Source organism: Pteronotus mesoamericanus, unplaced genomic scaffold, assembly GCF_021234165.1.
Source record: "Pteronotus mesoamericanus isolate MK-2021 breed Mesoamerican mustached bat unplaced genomic scaffold, CSHL_Meso_final scaffold_31, whole genome shotgun sequence".
Classification (NCBI taxonomy): Eukaryota; Metazoa; Chordata; class Mammalia; order Chiroptera; family Mormoopidae; genus Pteronotus; species Pteronotus mesoamericanus.
In genome coordinates, this window is record NW_026555312.1 from 5,254,505 (window position 1) to 5,271,771 (window position 17,267).

Here is a 17,267-nt window from a genome sequence, read left to right on the forward strand (position 1 = left end):
TTTAAAAATCATGAACTTGTACCTGTACACATCATTATTTCTCCCCATTCTTCAAGGTGTTGGAACTTCTGAGCCCATAAAAAAACTTAGTATACAACTGAATAAACATGTGGAAAACAAAATATATATATTTATATATGTATTTATGTATTTATGTATACACACACACACTCAATCTTGTTCCAGTAGGATTTGGGGTGGTTCAAATTAATATCTATCTTCAATATTTTAAGTAAGTTATAAGAAATTATTGTTCCAACTCTGTAAACATAAGTATAAACAACATTATTATATAAATAGAAATATCCTGCATACTTTGAGTATTATCAATAAATATGGAGTGTAGGTTTTAACACATAGCTTGTAAATATCCACAAAGAATAATTACAGACTTTTTCCCTGAAGTCAACAGCTGTCGGAGATAGAAGAAGGAAAAGTAAAGAGCACTGGCTTCAACAGGAATAAAAAAAATAGAACAGGAATTACAGTGAAAGGGAAAAAACAGGAAATAAAGGCAACATTGCTGACAAGTCTCCTTCTTCTAAATGTTTGTATGACAAATTTCTCTGAGTTAATTTATTTTCTGTAGGCATACAGCTCATTCCCATCTCTCTCTGATCCTTCACACCTCTAAAGCTAAATTTCAAGACGGCAAAACTTGTATACAATGATATACTATTGCTACTGCTACAACCACTACCTAGTGTTTTACTATGCAGTCACATTCATTATCTTATTAATCCTCACAATAACCCTGAGATATTACTGAAGTTTATGGAAGTTAAACAATTTTCCCAAGACCCACTAGTTAATAAATGATGGAGCCAGAAAATTAAACATTCAGTCCCAAAACAAAACATCCTAACAAGTATAAATCGCTGATAGCAAGGAGAGCTAAACTTAACTGTAGAACATAAAAGTGAAAACATAGCAAACACATCAGAGTATGTCATCACACTGAGGATTTTATTTGACAGACCAATAGGGCCTGCCCAAAACCAATCTAATTCCGTATTTAAGAAATTCAACTAACTAAAATATTGAAGTGGAAATTATATTTCAAAATAAAACTGTCAACATATCACATAAAAATTCCTATCTCCCTGAAAATATCCTACCTATTATAGACTTTATTTAATCTTTAATCCATGTAAATACTAATGTAAAACGAAGTCTCAAAGAAAAGAAATCCGAGAAATAAACCCACGCCTCTATAGTCAATAAATATTTGAAAAAAGGAGACCAAACCATACAACGGCATAAAAAAAGTTTAGTCAATAAATGGTGTTGGGAAAATTGAACAGATAAGTGCAAAAAATAAAAAATAAAACTAGATCACCTTCTACACCATATACAAGAATAAACTTGGAATGGATTAAAGACTTAAATGTTACACTTAGAACCATAAAAATCCTGGAGAAAAACACAGGCAGTAAAGTCTCAGACATTTCTCATAGCAATATCTTTTCTGATATATCTCCTTGGGTAAGGGAAACAAAAGACAAAAATAAACAAATGGGATTACATCGAACTGAAAAGTTTTTGCACACCAAAGGAAATCATCAAAAAACGAAAACACAACCCACTGAAATGGGAGAACATATTTGCCAATGATCTATCTGATAAGGAATTAATAACCAAAATTTACAAAGAACTTATAAAACTCAACACACACACGCACACGCGCGCACACACAACAAATAATCCAAATAAAAAACAGGCAAAGGGACTGAATAGAGTTTTCCAAAGAGTACATACAGATGGCCAACAGACATATGAAAAGATGCTCAACATTAATAATCATCAGAGAAATGCAGATTAAACCACAATGAGATATCATCTCACACCTGTTGGGAACCATCCTGCCTGGTTTCAGGGACTATAGCCTTGACAACAGGTGAGAGGGCCCCAAGGCTGGAGCTGAGCAAGGAGGCCTTGGGGAAATAGGCCACTGAGAAAAAAAACCTGTCCTGCTGGCAGAGGCGCAGCTCCTGCCTCCCTCACATCACCCTACTTGGCCCTGGAAGATGGCTGGTTAGTCAATGACAGGTAAGACCCTTCGATGGCAAGGGCAACCTAAGACAGGCACATTTGCTTGGGGGCCATCAGGGAAGGGCTTAGCGGACATGGAGAAGGTGCAAAGGACCCTCACCCCTCAGCGTTGTAATGGCCAGACTCCTCATTCTTTCTGAAAGAAGTCTCTTTATCTTAGTTGCTTTGCTCCACCCACCTGACCGGGTCAGTGAAACAGCAATAAAGGCAGGTACAGCCCTAAACCGGATCAGGCAGTTCCCTGGGGCAATTAGGCCTGAAAAAGGAATGCATTAAATCCCATGAAAACTACTTTGCTAAGAATGCCCTTGAGTTAATGAGTACTGATGTTTGGAGCTGGAGCATAGAATGAAATCAGTTTCCCAGGTTTCAGGGTCAAATGGATGTCACCCTGTCTACCAGACGCTGACCTGAGGCAAATCTCTGTGTTCCTTCAATTGTTATCTATGATCTCTGTTTTCTGTAAATATAGCCTGTAGGCATTGATTGATAAGCTTTGCATATATGCTGTATACCCCTGCACAAATTGCTCTCAATAAAAGCTACTTCAAGAGAAGGGCTTGGGGCACTCTCCACTAGAGGGAATCACTACCCTCTTTTCCTGGCCAACCGAGAGTGTCTAGAATGACATTTCCTCATCCACTGCAGCCAGGGGGACTCTGTGGGACAGGATACCCTTCTCACACACCTGTTAAAATGGCTATTATCAATAAGTCAACAAACAAGGGCTGGCAAGGACATGGAGAAAAGGGAACACTAGTACACTGTTGGCAAGAATGCAGATTGGTGCAGCCACTGTGTAAAACAATATGGAGTTTCCTCAAAAAATGAAAAATGGATTCCGCTCCTGAGAATATATCCAAAGAAACCCAAAACATTAATTTGAAAGAACCTATGTTCACTGCAGTGTTATTTACAATAGCCAAGATTTGGAAGCATCTCAAGTGTCCATCAGTAGATGAGTGGATAAAAAGGCTATGGTACATTTACACAACAGAATACTACTTGGTCATTCCGTATGTATTATCTTCAATTCTATTTGCACTTTTCTGCATTTTTAGTCTCTTTTAATAATATAATCACAAAATCATAACAGCTGCTATTTATTTTGGGCACCAAAACATATGCCATGCACTGCTCTAGGTACTTGACATTTTTTACATTCCTCATTGACCAACTTTTCACATTAAATATCAAAATATACGTTTTTCTGATAAAGAAACCGACCCAGAAAGGTTAAAGGACAAAGCAAAATGCTGACTCTTTCTACTACACCATCCTATTTTTTTTCAGCCGTCAGATATTATAAATAGATTTTTGCAAAACAGAATTGTACTAGATTCTCAACAAAAACTAAGGTTGTTCTCCTTCAAAGAGATAATTATTATTATATGCAATATTGTATTACATTACTGACTTACTGATGTAAATTTCCCCACAAATACTTTCATATTAAAACTGGGAAAAGAGAGCACTATCTAAAATACATTAAATAAGAGCACTAGATAACTACAATTTGATCATATGAGCTTGACCTAAAATTGCTATAGCTAAGGTGTTCAAAGTTCATGGGTAAGGAGCTAATAAACCTAATCCCTAACTTCAACGTTCCATTGTTACAAACATAAAAATGCTGTTTTTTTAAAAGGCATATCCATATACACATTTTTTTCCTGGCAGCAACAAGAGTACTAAAATGCCTGTTTCCCTATGTTTCAATCTAGTCTGAAAAAAAGCACAAATTCAAAACATTATCTCTGAAAATATATCACATATTACATGAATTTTATATTTAGTATACACAATATATCAAGCACCGTGTGAAGAAGTGTTAAGGACTTTCACTCCATACACAATATGAAATAAAAATGAATTACCACTGTTTTGTAAAACCCTAAAACGACAATAAGAATCTTCAACATAATTTTCCAAAAGGGCACACAGTGCACAAATAACAACAAAGGCCTAAAAATTTCATTTTAATGCTAGTCATTTTAATTACTTTAAGTATACTGACTCTGGTAAAGGAAGAATGATTAAATTATAAGGAGGGAAATATCTGTTAAGGAATTTGGCAGGTGTGATTAAATTAAGTATCCTGTGATGAGGAGGTTATACTGAATTGAATTATTTGTGTTGGGTCCATCTAAAGATGCTATGCTGTTGGCCTTGAAGGTGAAGGAAGGGGCCAAGAAATACAATGCAAGGAATAGGAAGGATGCAACACTAACAGCTGGAAAAGGCAAGAAAATTGACTCTATCCTAGGAACCAGCCCTGCCAATACCTTGACTTTAGCCCAGTGAAAACATCTGTTTTAAGCCACTAAGTTTGATAGTTTATTACAGCAGCAATAGGAAACTAGTACTGTGTGTTAGTACCACATTCCATTAACTGCATAGCATTCTATCATATGAATGCACCATATTTTATTTAGGCAATTCTCTACTGATGGACACATAGGCTGTTTTCAAATTTTTACTATTTTTTAATCATGTTAACATTCAACCCCCTCCCTCCTTCTTCAAAGCTCTATTCTTTCAGCTTCTGTTAAATCACTTCCCTGGTTTTCCTTCTATAGCAGCTACTACTCATTCTGTTCCTTTGCAGACTACTCTTCATCAGCTCATTTCGTAAATGTCAACGGCCCCCAAAGTTTCAATTCCACCCTGGGCTGCTCCTCACTACACACACTTCCAGAGTTATCTACTTCCTTCTGTCCCTATTATTATTTACAAACAAAACAGAATTATTACCCCCTTACCCTCCAAAATCTGCTCCTCCACTGTGTTCCCCCTATTAATTATTGACATGCTAATATCCAGCAGCCCATGGATACATGGGGGTCAGCTGTGATGTGTGCTCACCCAACACATCATAGGTCTAGAATCTTTAGGATTCTCTCCCTCCCTATCAATTGCTTAGAACAGGAATACATCAATTTTCAGCTATATTACTATATTTTCCCAATTTCAAGTCTTGTATCCATTCAAGACTTTCAAGAGTCTTTCTGAAATTCAGTTCTGATCTGCCATAGATTGCTGATTGGAATGTAAAATGATATAACCACTTGGGTTATTGGGTTAAAAAAAAATTGTTTTTGCAATGTTTTCTAAACATACATCTACCCTTTGACCCAGTAATTCTGCCCCTAATTATTTAACCTAGAAAAACAAAAATGTATGTCCATAAAAAGACTAGTAGCCAAGTGTTCACAATAGCTTTATTCGTAGTAGCCAAATAGGAGAATGTATAAACAAATTATGTTATAGTCATACAATGCATTACTACACACCCATTTAAAAGAACAAACTACTGATATGAGCAACAACATGGATGAATTTCAAAAACATACGTTGAACAAAAGAAGTCAGACAGTAAAGAATACACACTGTATTATCCTATTTATGAAGTTCAAGAACAAGAAAAACTAATCAAGAACATGAGCAACAACATGGAGGAATTTCAAAAACATACGTTGAACAAAAGAAGTCAGACAGTAAAGAATACACACTGTATTATCCTATTTATGAAGTTCAAGAACAAGAAAAACTAATCTGTGGTAAAAGATATCAGGAAAATGAGGACTAACTAAAGGAACCATAAGGGAGAGATTCACACAGGCAAATACACGCATTAAAATTCAGTCAACTATATATTTAAGTTCTGTGCATTTTTCTGTATGTAAATTTTACCTCAAAAAAATTAAGATTTAAAATTTTTACTACACTCAGCATCTTTCCTTAGTAGTTTTTAAAAAAAGTCTCAAGTTTTAAGACAAAATTTATCAATAAATAACTTTCTTACAAAAATTATCTCACTCATAAACAAGATTTTGACAACTGTGTCTTCCCCTGGTTTGTAAATTTTATGAGAGCAAGGATTTTGTCAATGCAGAATAGATCACCATTACCTTCCCAATACCTGTCATTATATATGACATATAGAAGATGCTAAATATGTTTTTTGGTGGTTCCTAATGACTTATGAACAATGTTTATAACTTCATTAAACTTCTAGATCATTTACTGACTCATTTTTCTGATTTTATATGTTAAATGTAAATGTAGCATCATGCTTGACAACCTCTATAACCTTGTTAATCTGGCAGTAAAAAAAAATAAAAAATTATGCTCCTTCACATTTTCAAAACAGCCATCAAGTTAAGTCTTGTGCTCATCTCTTACATGTATTTCAAATAAATATTCAAAGGCATTACATTTTTCATGAGCTTCTTCCCTAAAATTAATTCTCAGTTTACTTTGCAGTCCATCTTCTCACCATCAAATTCTGGCTCAGTCTTCGAAACTCTCCTAGTTTCTGGTATGGCTGAAGACACTAAATTTTTCTTCTTTCTCTCACACAGTTCATTAAAATATAGTATATTGTGTTGGCCAAAAAGTTCATTTAGTATTTTCTGTAAAATAAAAAGATACATTTTTCATTTTCACCGGTAACTATATTGATTGGATATTTTGAGTATGTCAACTATCTTCCATGTGGTATAAGGTTGGGTGTTCTCAATTAATGCCTCGATTTGATCACAATTAACTTCAAATGCTCTGCCTGACCATGGAGCATCGTCCAGCAGGAACTCTCCTACGTGAAACTTCACAAACCACTTTTGACACATTCTATTAGTCACAGTGCCTTCTCCAAACACTGCACAAATTCTTTTTTTTTTTTTTGTTTTTACATTTCAGCTGCATTTTTACCTTTCTTGAAGTAATAAAGCATAATATGCTGAAAATGTTGGTTATTTTCTTCCATCTTCAATATTAAAATGGCTACAGAAAAAGTCACCAATTTTGATTTTTTTTAAATGCATGCTGATATGACATCTGTCACAATACAATCTAACAAAATTGTTCCGAATGAAGTAAAGACAACTAAGAGCTACTAAAGCCATCTTACAGGAAAAAAACAAAAAACTTTTGGCCAACCCAGTACAATTGTTCATATCATATTATACATTGTTCATTAAAGCTACATTTTCATCCAGTAACTTAATACTACTCTAACAAATTCATTTGTGGCATAGCAAAAGAGCTGTATCAGGCCGAAAAGAAAGCGCCTAATCATTTGAGCACCAACTCAAAGATAGAACAATATCCCCATCTTCACTTCTATATCAGTGCTTTCCCTTTCCTATGAAGGGGGAAAAAAAGAGCAACAATCCATAATAAAGCCACTTCTGCTCTATTGCTCATCAAGGCCCCTTACTAGAACACAGACAGGGGTTAGCAAAATCATGAACTCAAAAGACAATGAATAGCAAAACCAACAATGAAGACCCAGATAATAGCCAGTTTAACCAGCTTTAATAAACACTTTGCAGAGTACAACTGTGAGGGCTGGATCAGTACAAAGAACAATTAACAAGTGCTAAACGCTCACTGTCTTTGGCCACTTCAATAATAAAATGCAAATAGCACTGGCACGGAGAGCTCTTTTGAAGTAAATAAACACTAGTAAACAGCTGGAAATGGCAACAAATAAACACACCAGGCAACTTGTAATAATGAGAAACCGGATGACCCTCACAGAACAAATACACAGGGCCACAGTCAACAGGTTCAAACCACAAAATACCAATTAGTTAACCCACATGTTTCTAACGAGAAAGAACTACCACACCACCAAGAAAGATAGTAATAACAGCAAAGATTATCTTTGATTGATATCTTGAATTTTATATACAAACATAAAAGTAAAATAATTAATTTGTGGACGAGTGAAAAAAGGCTGGAGGGAATAGTATGCAGTGATAAGTTCCTATTTTATTAACCCCATCAAAAATTAATTGAAGAGCAACATTGGTCTGACAGCTTTATATTTTACCAAATAAGGACATTACAGAAAACAGAAAAAAGGCCCACCCAATATCTAGCATCACAATTTTCATGTAAAGTAGGACATTGTAATACAGAAAAGGAGGACATAATTTAAAGGTAAATGTATTAAATTTTATAAAATTAGCCTAAAAGAAAGCAAATCATATTGAGAAGAGTATTTTCATTTCATCATGAACTTTACAGTAAAATCTTTATCTCAAAGAGCATTTGGAAACCTAATGCCTTAGTATTTTAAGAAAAAGAGCAAAAAGAAAAACAAAGCTATTAGAGGAGCTTAACATAGAGGCTTTAATGGTTTGTTATAATTAATTTATCAATTTATGTTAACTATAAACTAAGATCTCTACAACTTTATCTTTAGCAATAGTTTTCAATTTTTACTGGCAGAAAATCCTTTTTCAAAATAAAAAAATTCTGATTATCTTCTCCCATGACCATAGTTGGATTTAAGTATTATTGACCCCATGATTTTTAAAATAATTTCATGTTAAAATATATGAGATTTATTACTTATTCTTTCAATAGTAATGTTTAATGCACATGTGGATTTTCAGACCCTTGCAGAGATCCCTAGCCCAACTGGCTTCTCTAGACAGTCATCTCTTTACTATGAGTGTCCCATTACGGAAAGTATCAAACAGCTCAACTGGCTGGCTTAGCTTTAAAATGATTTCTAATTCTGAGATTTTAAGATTCTGGGACAATGAGTACTTCTCAAAAGAATTTTGGGACTTCTAGAGAAATGACAGTTTGATCCAATATTTAGGTGATCTCCCTCCTGACATTCTACTTAGATTAACAGTAAACAAATGTAAAAGCTATAAACACCACGGGAAGGAGACAACAGTGGAGGACAAACGGGGATTTGAATAATGAAAAGCAGATGATGGACTCCAGGTGAAGATAGCAGATGGACACATATACCTAATTTTGCTCCCTCCCAAAACTCTAGTAAAACAAGGATAAAGATAAACTTCTGTTGTTCTTTTGTTCTGTTTTTAGAACACAAACCATAGGTCAGAGAGAATGGAAAAAGAGACAACAGCAATACGATTTTGGAAGCTGGAAGGAAGATGGATAACTGGTAAGCGACTCGTGAAAGACAGTCATCTAAGTCAGTTCTTAGTTCTGACAACTAAGAACAGACCCAGTTTACACTACAGAATCCTCAAAAGGCTCAGGAACTATCAGAACAAAGAGGGGGAGGGGAAACTAAACTAAGAAAGGACCAAGTCAAAGTTTTTAAAATATTTTAAAAGTCTATACCCCATTCTTCCTCCAAGTTGCTGCCTGGTCCACCCTCTGTTGTCAGTTGATTGGAGATTTATTCTCTCAAGAGGGTAATCCACACATGGTGGAACACGCCTAGGTATCCTAACAAAAAGAAGCAAAAGCTATGTGATCCTATATACTAAGTGCTCTATGGCTCATTACCTAGCCCTCTCTTCCTGAATTCCCAAATCAATGGCAACCAGAACTATGCCCTTCAAGCAGAAAACTAGAAGATACGCTCTGGAAAATCAGACCAAGACAAAAGGAAAGACAGAGACACTGGAGATAGCCTCAAACATATAGTCCACCCAACCAATAGTTTCATCTTGGCCATAATGGAATCACTCAGGCAGTTTTAAAACAATGGATGCTTTTTCCCAAGGGGTTTGCCGCCACAATATAGGTGTTCCATAAACCACCACTAAATCAACATCAAAATGGGAAAGGAAAAAACTCATACCAACACTGTGGTCACTGGACACGCAGATTCCGGCAAGTCTACTGCTACTGGCCATCTGATCTACAAATGTGGTGGGACTGACAAAAGAACCACTGAAAAACTTGAGAAAGGAGGCTGCTGAGATGGGGAAGGGCTCCTTCAAGTATGCCTGGGTCTTGGATAAACTGAAAGCTGAACTTGAGTGTGGTATCACCATTGATATCTCCCTGCGGAAATTTGAAACCAGAAAGTATTATGTGACTATCATTGATGCTCCAGGACACAGAGACTTTATCAAAAACATGATTACAGGCACATCTCAGGCTGACTGTGCTGTCCTGGTTGTTGCTGCTGGTGTTGGTGAATTTGAAGCAGGGATCTCCAGGAATGGGCAGACTCACGAGCATGCCCTTCTGGTTTACACACTGGATGTGGAACAGTTGATTTTTGATGTTAACAAAGTGGATTCCACTGAGCCACCCTACAGCCAGAAGAGATACAAGGAAATTGTTAAGGAAAATTGGCTACAACCCTGACACAGTAGCATTTGTGCCAATTTCTGGTTGGAATGGTGACAACATGCTAGAGCCAAGTGCTAACATGCCTTAGTTCAAGGGATGGAAAGTCACCCGCAAAGATGGCAGTGCCAGTGGAACCACACTGCTTGATGCTCTAGATTATATCCTGCCACCAACTCATCCAACTGACAAGCCCCTGCATCTGCCCCTCCAGGATGTCTACTGAATTACTGGTATTGGTACTGTCCTTGCAGGCCAAGTGGAGACTGGCGTTCTCAAACCTGCCATGGTGGTCACCTTTGCTTCAGTCAATGTTACAACTGAAGTAAACTCTGTTAAAATGCACCAGTAGGCTTTAAGTGAAGCTCTTCCTGGGGACAATGTGGGCTTCAATGTCAAAAACGAGTCTGTCAAAGATGTTCATCATGGCAATGTGGCTGGTGACAGGAGAAATGACCCACTGATGGGAACAGCTGGCTTCACAGCTCAGGTGATTATCTTCAACCATCCTGGCCAAATCAGTGCTGGACACGCACCTGTTCTGGACTGTCACACAGCTCATATTGCTTACACTTTTGCTGAGCTGAAGGAGAAGACTGATTGTCATTCTGGGGAAAAGCTGGAAGATGGCCCAAAGTTTCTGAAATGTGGTGATGCTGCCATCGTTGATATGGTTCCTGGGAAGCTCACGTGTGTTGAGAGCTTCTCTGACTATCCTCCTCTGAGTTGCATTGCTGTTTGTGACATGAGACAGACAGCTGCTGTTGGTGTCATCAAAGCAGTGGACAAGAAGGCAGCTGCAGCTGGCGAAGTCCCCAAGTATGCCCAGAAAGCTCAGAAGGCTAAATGAATATTATCCCCAACACCTCCCACCCCAGTCTTAATCACTAGTAGAAGAACAGTCTCAGAACTGTTTGTTTCAATTAGCCATTTAAGTTTAATAATAAATGACTGGTTAGTAATTACAATACATCATAAAACCTTCAGAAGGAAAAGAGGATGTTCTGTGGACCATTTGGGGAGGGGCGTGTGTGGGGGGGCGGGGTGGCAGTTTTTAAAATCAGTACTTTTTAATGGAAACAATTTGACCAAAAATCTGTCACAGAATTTTGAGACCCATTAAAACAAGGTTTAATGAGAAAAAATAAAAATAAATTAAAAATAATAATAAAAAATATGGATGCTAATCCATGGTGGTAGGAATCAGAAATCTGGGCTGGGAGTGGGAAATGTAGAACAAAGGAATACAATGGAATTTTCTAGGGTTTTCACAATGCTTTTTATCATCACACTATACACTTAAAATCTGTGTATTTTACTGCACGTAATTACACCTAAATTTTTTAAAATTATTGTTATTTCGGTCCTGCCCCTAGAGATTCTAATGTATTTGGTCAAGCAGCATGTGTGTACATGCATATGAGTGTGTGTGGGTTTTAAAGCTCCCCGTGAATTCTAATGTGCAGTCAAAGTTCAGAACCACTGTTTTAGACTCTGTAGAGTCTAATTTCTCAAACAGGTAAGAAAAGTATGACATCCATGAAACAAAAGAGATGGAGGACTACATAACTAAATAGAGGAGAAAAGTTAAACCTACAGATCTGAAGAAGGAAATACGGTCAAGAAGTAATTTGCTTCACTAACAAAATCCCAATAAAGCTCAGCACTTGGAAGTCGTAGGTATACAGTCAGTGGGGGAGAGGTATGAGGCTGAAGAGCAGGTTAGTCATTTAAAGTTTGTATGAAGTCTGTACAGAGACCCTCCAGTTTCCCTTCTCTACTATTCGCATCCTCTCTCAAATTTAATTTCTAGAAACAAAGAGACTCCAGGCTCAAGGAGAGAAAAGTGATGCTCAAGGCTGAAAACCAAGGAATTAAGCAGAATTACAGTAGTACCCCCCTTAGCCATCTTGCAGTTTCAGTTACCTGCAATCAACTGTGGCTGAAATTATATGCAAAATTCCAGAAATAAACATTTCATAAGTTTTAAATTGCATGCCATTCTGAGTAGTGTGTTGAAATCTTGCACCATCCCACTCTGTCCACTCCATGAATCATCCCTTTGTCCAGCATATTCTTGCTGTATACACTGCTCAACCGTTAGTCACTTAGCAGGCATCTCAGTTACCAGATCAGATGGATTATGAAGGTATTGCAGTGTCTGTATTCAAGTAACCCTTATTTTGTTTAATAATGGCCCCAAAATGCAAGAGTAGTGATGTTGGCAATTCAGATAGAAGAAAGAGAAAGCATGAAGGGCTTCCTTTCAGTGAAAAGGTATGTATGTGTAGGAAAAAACATAGCATATACTGTATAGGATCCAGTACTATCTATCCATGGTTTCAGGCATCCCCTGGGAAGTCTTGGAATGTATCCACTGTGGATAAGAGCAGAGTCCTATATGTATAATAAATAGCAGCCACCACCCACAGGCCATTTCTTTTGCCTAGCTCTCAGAACAGTGAAAGCCAGGTTTATTACCTCTCCCCAGTTTGATTTGAATGTCCCTTTGCATGCAGCCAAACCACTTTTTATCACAGCGTTTTTCCTAGTGAAGGACAAAGATCTTTTCTAGAACATCTACAGCATCCCTAAGCTCTAGTTTCTGAAGGGTAGGGGCAACATATTAATCAGCATTGTATCCCCAGAGCCTAAAGCAGTGATTGTCAATATACTAAACACTCTATATATCTTTAATTGGTCCTAGACACTGGAGATACCAGGGGGAAAAAAAAAAAGCCTTAGAAAACTAGAACGTACGAGGTGTATATGGACTAGGTCCTACATGAAGATTAAAGACTTAGAATTTATTAATGAAATGATGCCTGGGAATTGTTTTTTAACAATCCCAGAGTCTTCCCCCTGCCACCTTCCAACAAAAATCAGTTTTATTTCTGTATACTGGCCACAATTGTTTTAAAATTATGTATAATGATGTCAAAAAATATCAAATACCTAAGTATAAACATCAAAAGGACATGCAAGATTTTTACACAGAAAGCTAGAAAACATTCCTGAGAAAAGTTTTAAAGACCTAAACAAACAGAGGGATGTATCATTTTCATAAATTGTAAAACTCAATATTGTTAAGATGTCAATTCTTTCCAAACTGATACACAGATTCAATTCCAATTTCCAAAATTTGTAGAAATGAACACGCAGTCAATGAAAAAGCACCACACATTGCAGAGGGGCAAGGAAAGTATTTTCAATAAATGGTGCTGGGTCAAAAAAGATACCCATATGGTAAAAAGTAAATCTGGACCCCTACAACCCATTTGTAATTTACTGTAAGGTACACACCTTAAATGTGAAAAGTAAAACAAAATGAAACTCCTAGAAGGTAACACAGAGAAATGACTTCATATTCTTAGGCTAGGCGTAGATTTCTTAAACAGGGCACAAAACATAGTAATCATAAAGGAAAAAATTAAGTATATTTCATTAAAATCGAGAATTTCCATTAATCAAAAAAAGAGCATTAAAAAGAGTGAGGAGGCAAGACAAGATGAGAAAGAAAAACTTTACATATATGCTAAAAAGGACTCATGGGAGATACGCAAACACATACACACACACTCAACCATAATCATCAAAACAAATACAAAATAAACCCACACTGATATATTACTGTACCTCTATCAGAACAGCAAGTTTTAAAAAGTGATAAGCATCAGGAAGGATGTGTGGTAACTGAAATATCATTCCCTGCTAATTGAGAAAATGACTTTGAGGAAATGTTCAACAGTATGTAATACTGAGGTTTTATCATTCACATACCTCACAAACCAACAATTCCACCACTGGGTATAAATCCCAACCAAGAAATGTTCTGTTTCTTGATCTGTGATGGTACACTTGGGAAAAATTCTTTACCTGCACACTTAGGATTGTGCACTTCTCTGCATACCACACTTCTAAGTTTTCTAAGATTTTTTTTAACACAAAGTTCTCAGAGACCTAAGACTAGTATTTTAGAATAGAAAAGGAGCTTCTGTTGCAGAAACTTTACTAAGAAAACTAAAAAACAAAAATAGCTACTAATGTATCAGCCCAGAACAAAATTAAAAACTACCAACTGATAATTTTTCTTGATCTTCAAGAAGCACTGGATTTTTTTTTCTTTCAGCAAAGAAAGGAGTTTATTATTCTACACTGTAACCCAAAGAAAAGATATCTGTGCAGGAAAATGCTGCTTTTCAAAATCACCTCTAAAGCAATGGATGAGAGCAAAGCGAAGGAATCGTTCCAAAAGTTTTGGTTAACTCTTAGGTGAAAGGATGTCAACTAAGTTGATCTAAGACAACCAAACGACAGACAGAAAAACACAAATAAATCACAGCAACTATAAGCGAACACCAACACTACAATCCAACCTACCGGAAATTCTGCGGTTAATTTAAGGCTTGCCCCGCTTGTCCTAAAGTGATTCAGTCAGTGACGGCTACAACCGCTCCCCAAATGCATCCTTGGGAGTCATCTAGCACACCTGGCTTGCCCATCACCTGCCTGGAGACACGGCCTTGCGCAGAACCCCGGAGGCCAAAAAAAATGACGCTAACTTTACAAGGGGTGCGGGCGGTCTAGCCCCGTCAGGTCACCCAAAGGTAAAAGATTTCTGGCGTCGACGGCCGGTGTGAAGGGTCAGTATCCCCCTCAGGATTCACGGGGAAGCGCACCCAAAGCTGCCCCATCCCTCCACTTCCCTGGAACTCTACTGGAAGATCCGCTGACGAGTTTCTTCCCCAGAGCCCAAGGGCCGCAGGGGCCACAAGGAACTTAGGCCCCGGCAGTGCCGGACGCGCCCGCCCCACTCTCACCGCAAGTTTGGTGGCGGACCCCACTCGCCGCGACTCGGCCTCGCCGTGCGCCCCGCAGAACCCAGGCTCGCGGCCAGCCCGGCCTGGCAGGGCGCCTCTCACCTTGGAAACGTTGGGTGGACTCCGCCGTAAACATTAACTTCCCATGCAGCCCACAGCCGCGCCGCCGCGTCTCTGCGCCTTGGCCCCGCTCCCGGCTCCGCGGGCCGCTCTCCCCGCCTTCTCCGCCGTCACTTGAGCGCCACGCTCACTCAGGAGCTCAGAATAGTGCCGGACCCTCACCCACCCCTCTGGACGCCGCTGCTGTCACAAGCACTCCGCGACCCCTAGCCTGCCCGCCGCTGGGTTTCTCCAGGGTCCGGCCGGGCCGCGTCAGGAAAGCCCAAGGCGCAGGCGCGGCAGGGCCTTAAAGAGACCGGGCCGTCTCTACCGCATAATGGGTCGGAGCAGGTTAGGGGCCGGGCTGGCCGAGAAAGGAGAAGCCGAAGCGATTGGACTGTGGGGAACGGGGGCGGAGAAATCCCTCTTCCCTCCTCTGCCTCTTTCAAAGCAGCAGCCCTTGGCCCTACAAATTGCTGACTTCCTCCTCTCTTAAAATGACCCTAGCATGTGAGAGCTGCACCAGACACCACCCCCCGCCCCGCTCCCGGAGCTCGAAGAGACCCCGCGCTTGGCGCTGCGGGCCTTGCACTGCTGCAACGCCGCACCGCCCACGCGCCTGCTCCCGAGTCGTGGCCACCGGATGCAGACGCGCAGGCTTCGAAAGGCTGTCTGAGCTCCCCGGGAGATGACCTAGGTTTCTCTCAAAAACAATAATTAATTTGTAAATGTCACATGTGATTGCAAATGACTCTACCGTCAGTCCTCTCAACACACCGTCCATATGCGGAGTCCAGCAGGGGGCAGAACCTGGGCACAAATATTTGAGGTGCCGCCATCCAATATCAACGAAGAAATTCTTAGAAGGAAAGTACTTAGTTTGGGAAAGAAACAATTAGTAGATTCCGGCCTAATCCCAACAAAAACAGGAAAGAAAAATAATAAAGGCAATATAAATTGCTTTCATTATACACTTAGAAGTGACAAAATGATAGTAATTATCAGTACCAAAAAACTCCAAAATTATTTGCCCAGAAATCAGATAACCCTGGTTATTTTCAAATTTAAATGTATAATCTCCAAAGGGGTTCCACTGTAATAAACATTCAGAGAAATAAAAAGCTTTCCATTTTTTAAACAAGATTAGAAAGTACCAAAAAATAGGCAGTAGATCCCTGCGTTCCACCAAGCCACAAAACTTTGAAACCTTGAAATTTTGTGAAGCAAAATTTTGCGTAACTTTAAGGCATGCCATTATTTGAAGTTAGTTTTAATTAACAATGTTATTGCAAATGAATCCATGTTGCATAAGAAAGCTGAGACATCTCTATAATCTATCGTTCCCTCCTATATTTCATCTATCAGCAAATCCAATTGATTTTATACCTCCCAAATTTTCCTTGAATCTGTCCTCTTCTGTCTTTTCCATCACCATACTAGTCTAAGCTACCTTTGCGGAGTGAAGGGGGGATACTAAAGTAGTCATCTAATTGGTTTATCCACACATGCGCTTTAGCCCTCTTTAATTTCTTCTTCACATAGGATATATAAGGCAAGGCGACCCTATCACTTTCCAGCATAAACCACTTTAACAGGTTCCCATTCTCAGAGACAAAACCCCTTAACTACCAAGCCCTCGCCTAGTCAGGTGACTTGCCCACCTCCATTTCTCACTGCTCAGACCACATTCCATCCTGCTGTCTCTATTCCAGCCACTCTGGTCCCTTCTAATCCTTCAAAGCTTCCTCCTTCCACAGAGCTTTTGCACAGTGCTTTGCTCTGTGCCTGAAAAGCTCATTCCCCTTATCTCAACTCTAATCTCTAACTCTGAGAAGCACCTTCAGACCCCCCTACCTTGGTCCCTTCCTACTACACTGCACTGAAACTGTTATTGTATGATTATTTTGATGAATTTTTGTTTCCCCCACTGAACTACTACCTCCGTAAGACAAGGAGCTTGGTTTTCTTTGGTTCATGGTCGTAGTTCCATAATTGTTCAATACAAATTTGTTTAATAAATGAATGAGGCTCATAGACTGCTAGAACTTAAACAGATGTGACTTAAGTGTTACCTAGGTCATTTGACATTTGGAATCAGACTCTAAAAAGAACTCCAGCTTTTTTAAAACTGACTTTATATTGTTTTAGCTGAGCTGTCACAAGATTCTTTGGGTAACCACAGTCCTCAAAACTCAGTCCTTTGGGAAAACTCAG

General features: G+C 38.7%; 1 protein-coding gene and 1 pseudogene across 4 annotated transcripts in view; one reads left to right on the forward strand and one right to left on the reverse strand.

Annotated features, from left to right (window-relative positions):
* EVI5 (ecotropic viral integration site 5) overlaps positions 1-15,332 on the reverse strand; it is a 220,943-nt gene extending 205,611 nt beyond the window's left edge. For 3 of the 4 annotated variants that reach the window (XM_054592137.1, XM_054592136.1, XM_054592134.1), the window contains exon 1: positions 15,057-15,332. The gene's annotated coding sequence lies outside the window, so the exon portion shown is untranslated. Of the gene's footprint in view, positions 1-14,514; positions 14,643-15,056 lie in introns of those variants that run through there. The other variant, XM_054592135.1, reaches the window with a different exon arrangement.
* LOC129085760 (elongation factor 1-alpha 1-like) lies at positions 9,760-10,984 on the forward strand (annotated as a pseudogene).
* Positions 15,333-17,267: the final 1,935 nt, after the last annotated feature.